The sequence below is a fragment of the Montipora foliosa genome, chromosome 1, assembly GCF_036669935.1.
Source record: "Montipora foliosa isolate CH-2021 chromosome 1, ASM3666993v2, whole genome shotgun sequence".
Lineage (NCBI taxonomy): Eukaryota > Metazoa > Cnidaria > Anthozoa > Scleractinia > Acroporidae > Montipora > Montipora foliosa.
This window is the reverse complement of record NC_090869.1, coordinates 40,258,143-40,265,642: the sequence shown is the minus strand read 5'-3', so window position 1 is coordinate 40,265,642 and position 7,500 is coordinate 40,258,143.

Below are 7,500 nucleotides of genomic sequence, written 5' to 3'. Positions count from 1 at the left end.
AAAGCATACAGCAGTAAGAAGCTCACAGATATCAGCAAATCTCAACCTAAAGAAAGAATCTCCGAAGATTTGTGGAAGAAACTGGAAGAAATGGGAATTAGAAAACCTTTTTCGCTCAAAACGAAAGAGAAAGAAGTCGACAACCCCACTGCAATGTCCTACACTGGATCGCAGCCACTCAAAATCACCCCATCCCTCCATACCCAACATTATTGCGGCAAATGTGCAATCTCTTGTCCCCAAAATGGACGAACTTTATGCGATGGTTAAGTCTTTCCAAGCTGGAATAGTTTGTTTAACGGAGACATGGTTGAGTGACTCCTGTCTTGAATCTGCTGTACAGCTTGACGGCTATGTCTGTTTCAGGAATGACAGATATGATCGCCGCGGAGGGGGTGTCTGTGTTTACGTGGATACCCTTTTCCCTGTCATCAGTTGCTAGGCGACACGTTTTCCTCAGTTGAGTCCCTGTGTCAAGGGTTTAATGAGTTTCTGCACGGACTGACATCCAGCTTTTCCCCGCTCCCAGCCTCAGTCAGTGGACGTGTGGAGGAAGACTCGTCCCCAGTTCCCCAGGAGTTCCTTGTGACACATGAAACGCACTGCGCTGCATTAAGCTGAAAAACTTCACTCGGGTGAAGGTGGCCCCCAGGCCGCAATAATTGGGGTGTACAGATGACGACCAGAACGATTTTACTCATTTCTTGCCTTGCCTTGTTTGTGCTTCCCTTTTGTTCGCATAACTCAAGCTTTTATTCGGCATTAATGGGAGATCTCCACCTGTAATACATGTTTTCGCCTAGTAACACAAGATCTCGACTTTTAACAAGCGACTTCCACTTATAAATAAAGGCTTCTTAAAACAATTTGAAGTAAAAAGTAACGGTAAAATGACGCGATGTTTCGGCCGAACTTCGGTCATTATCAAGCTAAAAGCGGAGATAAACATTTTAAGGTTACGGAACAGGTTCGCCGGTGCGTTGCGGAAAACCATCCTCATGTGCGCGTAATTTTACGAAAGTGCCTAAACCTCTACATCATTTTAAAGCTTATGGAACCAAAAATGACGTGGAAATGTTTTTAACTGGTGAAATTGAATATAAAATGTATTTCGATCAGTAAATGCAAAATGAAGCGATTTTTATAAATGCGGCAAACTCGCGTCGGATTTTGGCCTTACGACGTAAACACTGACTGCATAACACTTAGCAGATGTTAACCTTCAAAATCGTGTCGGGCTTAAGCATATTTGTTTTTCGTTTCAACTGATATAATTACTAACGCTAAGTCAATCCAAGAAATGTATGTCGCTGAACTTTGAATTATTATAACTTTTTTTTGAAAGCTTATCTAACGATTCCCCGATTTTTTTCCGCAACGCTCCCGCGTACCTGTTCCGTAACCTTAACATAACAAAGAAGTATAAAAAGTATATAAAGTATGAAAATGTAAAAGAAGGGTGTTAAAAAACATGAAAGAATAACATACTTAAAAATGATTAAAAACATTTGCACGAATTGAGTCTGACTGTACATTGAGACTTGCTCTCAACACATTCTTATGTGCCCAAGGATCTTACCAAGAATTTTACCATCTTAAAAAGTGCAAGAACAAGTTTGACTGTCTCATTTATGAAATGTTTTTTATTAATGAACTGAGGCCAAGTCTCAATATAAAGTCACATTTACTTCGTGCAAAAGTTTTTAAATCATTTGTAATTATGTTATTCTTTCATGGTTTTTAACACCCCTTTTTTAAATTTTCATACTTTATATACTTCTACTTCTTTGTTTTATATTTATACCTATGCTAAAAAAATTATCTTCACTTGGGACAACTGAAAAATCCTGTCATGGACCTACTATTTGGAAAAAAGTGATGTGAGAATCACTTTGTTTGCCCATTTTTATGAATATTATAGAAATCATTAAAGCCCAAAATTTGAGACGTCTGTATGAATTTTTAACTATGTTTTTAAGTCCGCAATTTGGTCTCTCTTCGACCTAAAAGCATCAAACCTTGACAGGTGGCCAGTCTCAATGTTATCTTTCATGTGATGGTGCGCAATTACGGAATGGCTTAATAACTTCCACAAAAGGACAAAAAAACTCCAGCCTTCCTAGTTTCCAAAAAAAAATACTTGAAAACTATTATTCTCGAAATGTTCTTGAATAAAGTTTCAAAGTTAAACGACTTTCAAGGTTCTCTCAGGATCTCTCACTATGAGGTAAGGCCCGTCGATTGGCCTTAACTGGCTGTCAGTAAATGAGATGCTTCAATTTAGATTCTGTTATGTCATATAAAATGTGCAAACAATTTAGCGCCTGAATATTTATGTATGAAATTTAAAAATCGATCATCTGTTAATGTTCATGATCGCTCAACTCGTAATAACAATAACCTTCATATCCCTCTATATAGGACTTTCAACGCACATTTGTCTATATGGAACTCTTTTGACAAAGGTTTAGAGTCAAGTAGATTCATTTGGTTAATATGCACCACTTCTCACACCCACATAGTTGTTAATTCTATAACAGCAAGCAGGTCGTGAATTTCAAAAGTACCATACACCCACTTGTCGAAATGAACACGAAAGCAGGTTCGCGATTATGCGGGCGGATCTCGTGTTAAAATCATTTTATAACTTCAGATGTCGAGTCATTAGACGTGTTCTAGTATATTGTATATCGATATCCAGGGGCCCCCAACGGAGGTGTTCCGCAAAATGTGTGTTCCGAAGGTGTGTATCTGCGTACTGTAGTCAATGTATCCTTCGCCTATGCCCCTCCCCTCTCCCCCATCTCCTTCCCCCCCCCCCCTCTCTAACTGAAGGGTAATTCCGAGTAGGCTCGAATAGATTGTGCCAGTAAAAGTAGTATATCATGCTTTTAGCTGTGCTCAATTCTTGTCTAAATTATGATAAAATTATGCTCGTTTTTCCAAATTATGCTACTTTAAAAAAAATATATGCTCCTTAAAAACAATTGCAAGTAAGTGCCAAAATGCATTCTCTTTAATCAGAAACCGTTTATTCTTGTTAGTCATTCGTATTCTTTCTCTGAAAGGGCTGTATACAAAAGTTTTTACTCGAATCGGATGGCATAGCCGACGCCATTTTCTAGCCTTTTTCTATGAGAGGTATTGGGACTGACAATTGGACCGACATGGTTTGCTATGGGACTTCCGGTTCCCGTGCACCCTAGTCCCAGGCCCATTTCCGGGCTCAGTAAACTGCAAATACCTTTGAAACATCGAACAACATCAGCGTTAAATTGGGAATTGGGAATTAGCGTGCCTGTCAAAACTTAAAAATGATCCGAAAATTATCAAAATATGCGAATTATGCTAGCAGTGCTATTTCCAAAACGGGAAAATTATCCTAGTTTTCTCAAATTATATCAAAAATTATGCTAACACAATCGATTCGAGTCTAATTCCGAGCCCTTTTGCCACGCCCATTTTTTGCGTACGATGCATTCAAATGTTGTTATAATGCTGGATGCCTGGGAAACTCTTCCCGGCCCTGCTGTTAAACGCAATTTCTGGTCTGTTTCTGTTGGGAGTGTGCATCATATAAATTCCCCAACAGGTAGAGGAATTGCTCCAAAAGGGCTAATTTTTGGTTCATTTTATAACCATGATTTATTGTGATGAATTTTGAAAAAATGGCTAGTTGGGTGGCCCTGGATATCTGCCATTCTGTTTATTCTATTTTAACTTCATTTTGTTTCAATAGGGTTTCTTTCATGGCGCTGAAGGAGCCCTTAACTGTAAGTTAATTAATCCACTAGAGTTTAACGTCTTTTTTTGTTTGTTGATATAAAACAACAAGAAACTTAATGTTATTCAGAGGTCACTTCAATTTTCGAAATATTTATTGGTATCCCTCACATTTCAGCACACCATCTATATCTGATATTTTAGGAGGCCTGTGTGCTCCAGTTACTTCAGTTGAATATCTCTTTTATTGACTTTCATTTCGAATGCCAGGATTTATTTGAATGCCGGTAGTTTTACATTCTTGGTCAATTTCTAAAGTTGACGATAGGTATGCCATGATTCCTTCTGCTCCTTTTTTTTCCATCCCTTTTGTACATTTGATATCCCAGTGATATGAGTTTGTAGAAATTTAAAGAAGAGTCGATTTTTGCCGCCTGCAATAATATGATCACCTGAGATTTTAATCACTACTTAATAATCTTAATTCGTAGGACTTGTTCTGCCTACCGTTGATGTTCAGATGAAACCTACATGATTTGGATTGTTCGACTTTTCTACAAGATCGCGTTCATCAAACTGTACAAAGCCCGTAGTCAATGCCAAAGCTTAACTAGTCGTGTTCCATAAATAATCAATGGATGCGAGGAAAATATTCCGTGCAACACCATCCATGGTTTGGCTTTTTTGGAGCAGACAAAGCTCTCGAGAAATCATTCCGCCACACCTAATCTGAAACGGCACATGACATTCCATACTTCTTTCACCTCGATAATTACGAAGAATTTATTCTCTCGCAAATCTGGCAAATATCTAGAGTGTTTCCTCGAGCATTGCTTTCTCCAAAGAGAATTCACGACTATACCTCTGCATTTCAGGGGATGTTGTAACCTGGATGTTGATTCAAAATTCGGATAAAGAGGTATTCTTGTTACAAAATGATCCTTCAAGCGAACAGTAAAACCAATATGACGGTTATGTTTGTAGCGGGATGCAAGTAAATAAACTTTCCTCTGTGTTTGTGACATCTCTAAAACAAACGGTGCCCCTTGTTACAAGAGCTGCATTGCTTCGAATTCAATTAACCATGGGTGCTGCAAAATAAGAAGTAGAGGCACAACGCGCGTGACGGAGGAACAACTAGACAAAAGCCGACAACCAATTTGCTCTAATCTTTGCAATTCGCACACCATAAATACATTGAGAATATTGGTTTAATGGTCGGTAAGCGACTCAACATACATTCAAATGGTATTACAATAACAACAATATTCGTACTGAGAAGACTGAAAAGAAGTTGCTGGTAAAATCCATTCTCAGGTTGAATCCGTTTTTACTTAGGTTAAATTGGTGATCCTCATTTTATGTAGGTTGAATACGCACTCAGATAAATTGAAGAAACTTTTTTTGGAGCCTAAATTAAGCCTAGAGAGAAAATTAGGGTCAGGTAATGATTAGTTTTGATTATTATTTAAAAATTAGGAATATCAATAGACTCATTATACCAAAGTAAATAATAAAAAAACTGTTTGGAGCATGTTCGTCATTATAGTGTAGTGGTGATGACACAGGATTATATATCTGTAGGGTGCGAGACTGAATGGATTAGTGTATGAAGACAGAAACCGATAATATTATACGAACATTTTAAAAGAAGATGTGTTGAGCCGTGTAAGATAGAGCTTGAGGGAAGGTATAGGTAATTTCAGTCCTTTTTGGGGGTTGATTGTTGCTTTAAAATTATTGAGGTAGAGTGCATATTCATCCTAGATAAAATGAGGATCACCAATTTAACCTAAGTAAAAATGGATTCAACCTGAGTACGAGTTTACCGACAACACAGCAACATCATACATTACGTTTTATGCATCGCTAACAACGCAATTCCGGAGAGGTGCCAGGGAGGCCAGAAAAAAAAGCCCCTCGTGGGAGGAAATCTTTGACTGGGGCCAAGGCACGTTCTCTTCAGCCCAAGCGAAAGAAGAGAGACAATTAAATATCCAAACAATGAGAGACTTGAAGAACCAAGAAGTGTATTAGTCAGTTTTTAATCAAAGCCGAGAAATGTACTTTAACAAATATTGTTATATAGCTGAGTTTTTCCCCCAGGAGCGCGCGCTCTCATTGGTTACTTCGAGGTCACACGACATCTAACAATAAAACCGTTTCCTGCCAAAAGTCTCTGAGCGGGCAACAGTGCAAAATCTATGACGTCAGAGGGAAAAAGTGCACTGTTACCCGCGAATGTTGACCGACGACTGCCGTTGTTGTTGCCGTTGCACGTTTTTCTTTTATGCGCCTCGGGGAAACATTGAGATTCTCGGAAAACAAAATGAACTGTTTCCCTCGCGACCAGTCATTAAGTGTTTAAAATAACCTCAAACCCAATTTTAAAAAAAGGCATATTTCCTGGAGGACAGTAATACCGGAGATTGGAGATGACCATCTTTTTAAAATCAATTTAAGAAAGCGTTTATTTTTCTTAATAACTGATTCCTAGACTGAAAAAAATGGTAGGAAAAAGGATAGGTGTGAGAGCAAAAGGTCAATATATATTTCATATTTCCTATGGTTACAGGCGTTTCACTTATAAATTGTACCTGTCCTGAGTTTTTTAAGGCGAATTGTATTTGACTGATGTTCTACTTGAATATTTTTTATATGACTAACAGCAAGCAGTGATTGGTTTGTCCTCTGCTAGAGCTAAGAGCGAAAAATAACATGAGCGGCAAACATGACTATTAAACAATTGTGGTATTTTAACTTCTTACTAACCGAGCGCGAGGGCCGTACTGGGGAATATTGGCCCGAGGTCGTGGACTCCCTACGGAGTGAATAATGCTTGATCCAAACAAAACAAAATGGCCGGCGTAAACTTGCCAGCATTTATGATTCGGAAATATTGAGAATACAAAATGATGCTGTGCTACAGAAGACAAAGAAGGCCACAAAATTTGGCCTGAAAGTTTTCAAAGGTAACAGAAGAGTTCATATTTTTGCCAACCAGTGTTTGACTTTGTTTTTCCAGATAATTATTGCTGAAAATTAAACGATCTTCACGCCAACAATTTGTTTTACTCGGAGTAAAACGAACTTCTTACTGAAGTCGAGGAATTAAAAAAAATGTTTAAGAAGGTTCCACATGGTTGCAAAGAAACAAGACAGGTCATTTGACAACAAACTAACGCTCACCTCAATTAGCGGTAGCCTCGCAGCTCCTACAAGGTCTCACCTGATTGGAGACCACCCTTGAGGTTTAACAAAAAAAAAATAACAGAAACAATGGCCCTTTTGTTTTAGGCCTAGGGTAACAGAAACAATGGCCCTTTTGTTTTAGGCCTAGGGTCCATTGTTTCTGTTATTTGTTCTTTTGTTAAACCTCAAGGGTGGTCTCCAATCAGGTGAGACCTTGTAAGAGCTGCGAGGTGAAATTCAATTAGAGCCACCATTTCATGTGGATCCTTTACCAACTGCACTTTCAATGTCCATTTCAAATGAACCTCAAAAACTTTGATCGAACGGTTAAAATATTTTAACAGCAGACTTTCGATTTAGATTGTTGATTTAAACGGTGCTAAATGACCATTTTGCTGTTTGTGACAACGATTTTAACAAAGGTTATTTAGATTTGCCATGTTTGAAGCTTCTGTAAACACTTTCGCGCATGCTTTGTGCCGTTTGCACGTTTTCCACGCATGAATTGAGATGCCAATAAAACCGACTTTTGCAATTGTTGTTGAGATCACTTCGTGAGTATATACTAAAACAATTATTCTTTTC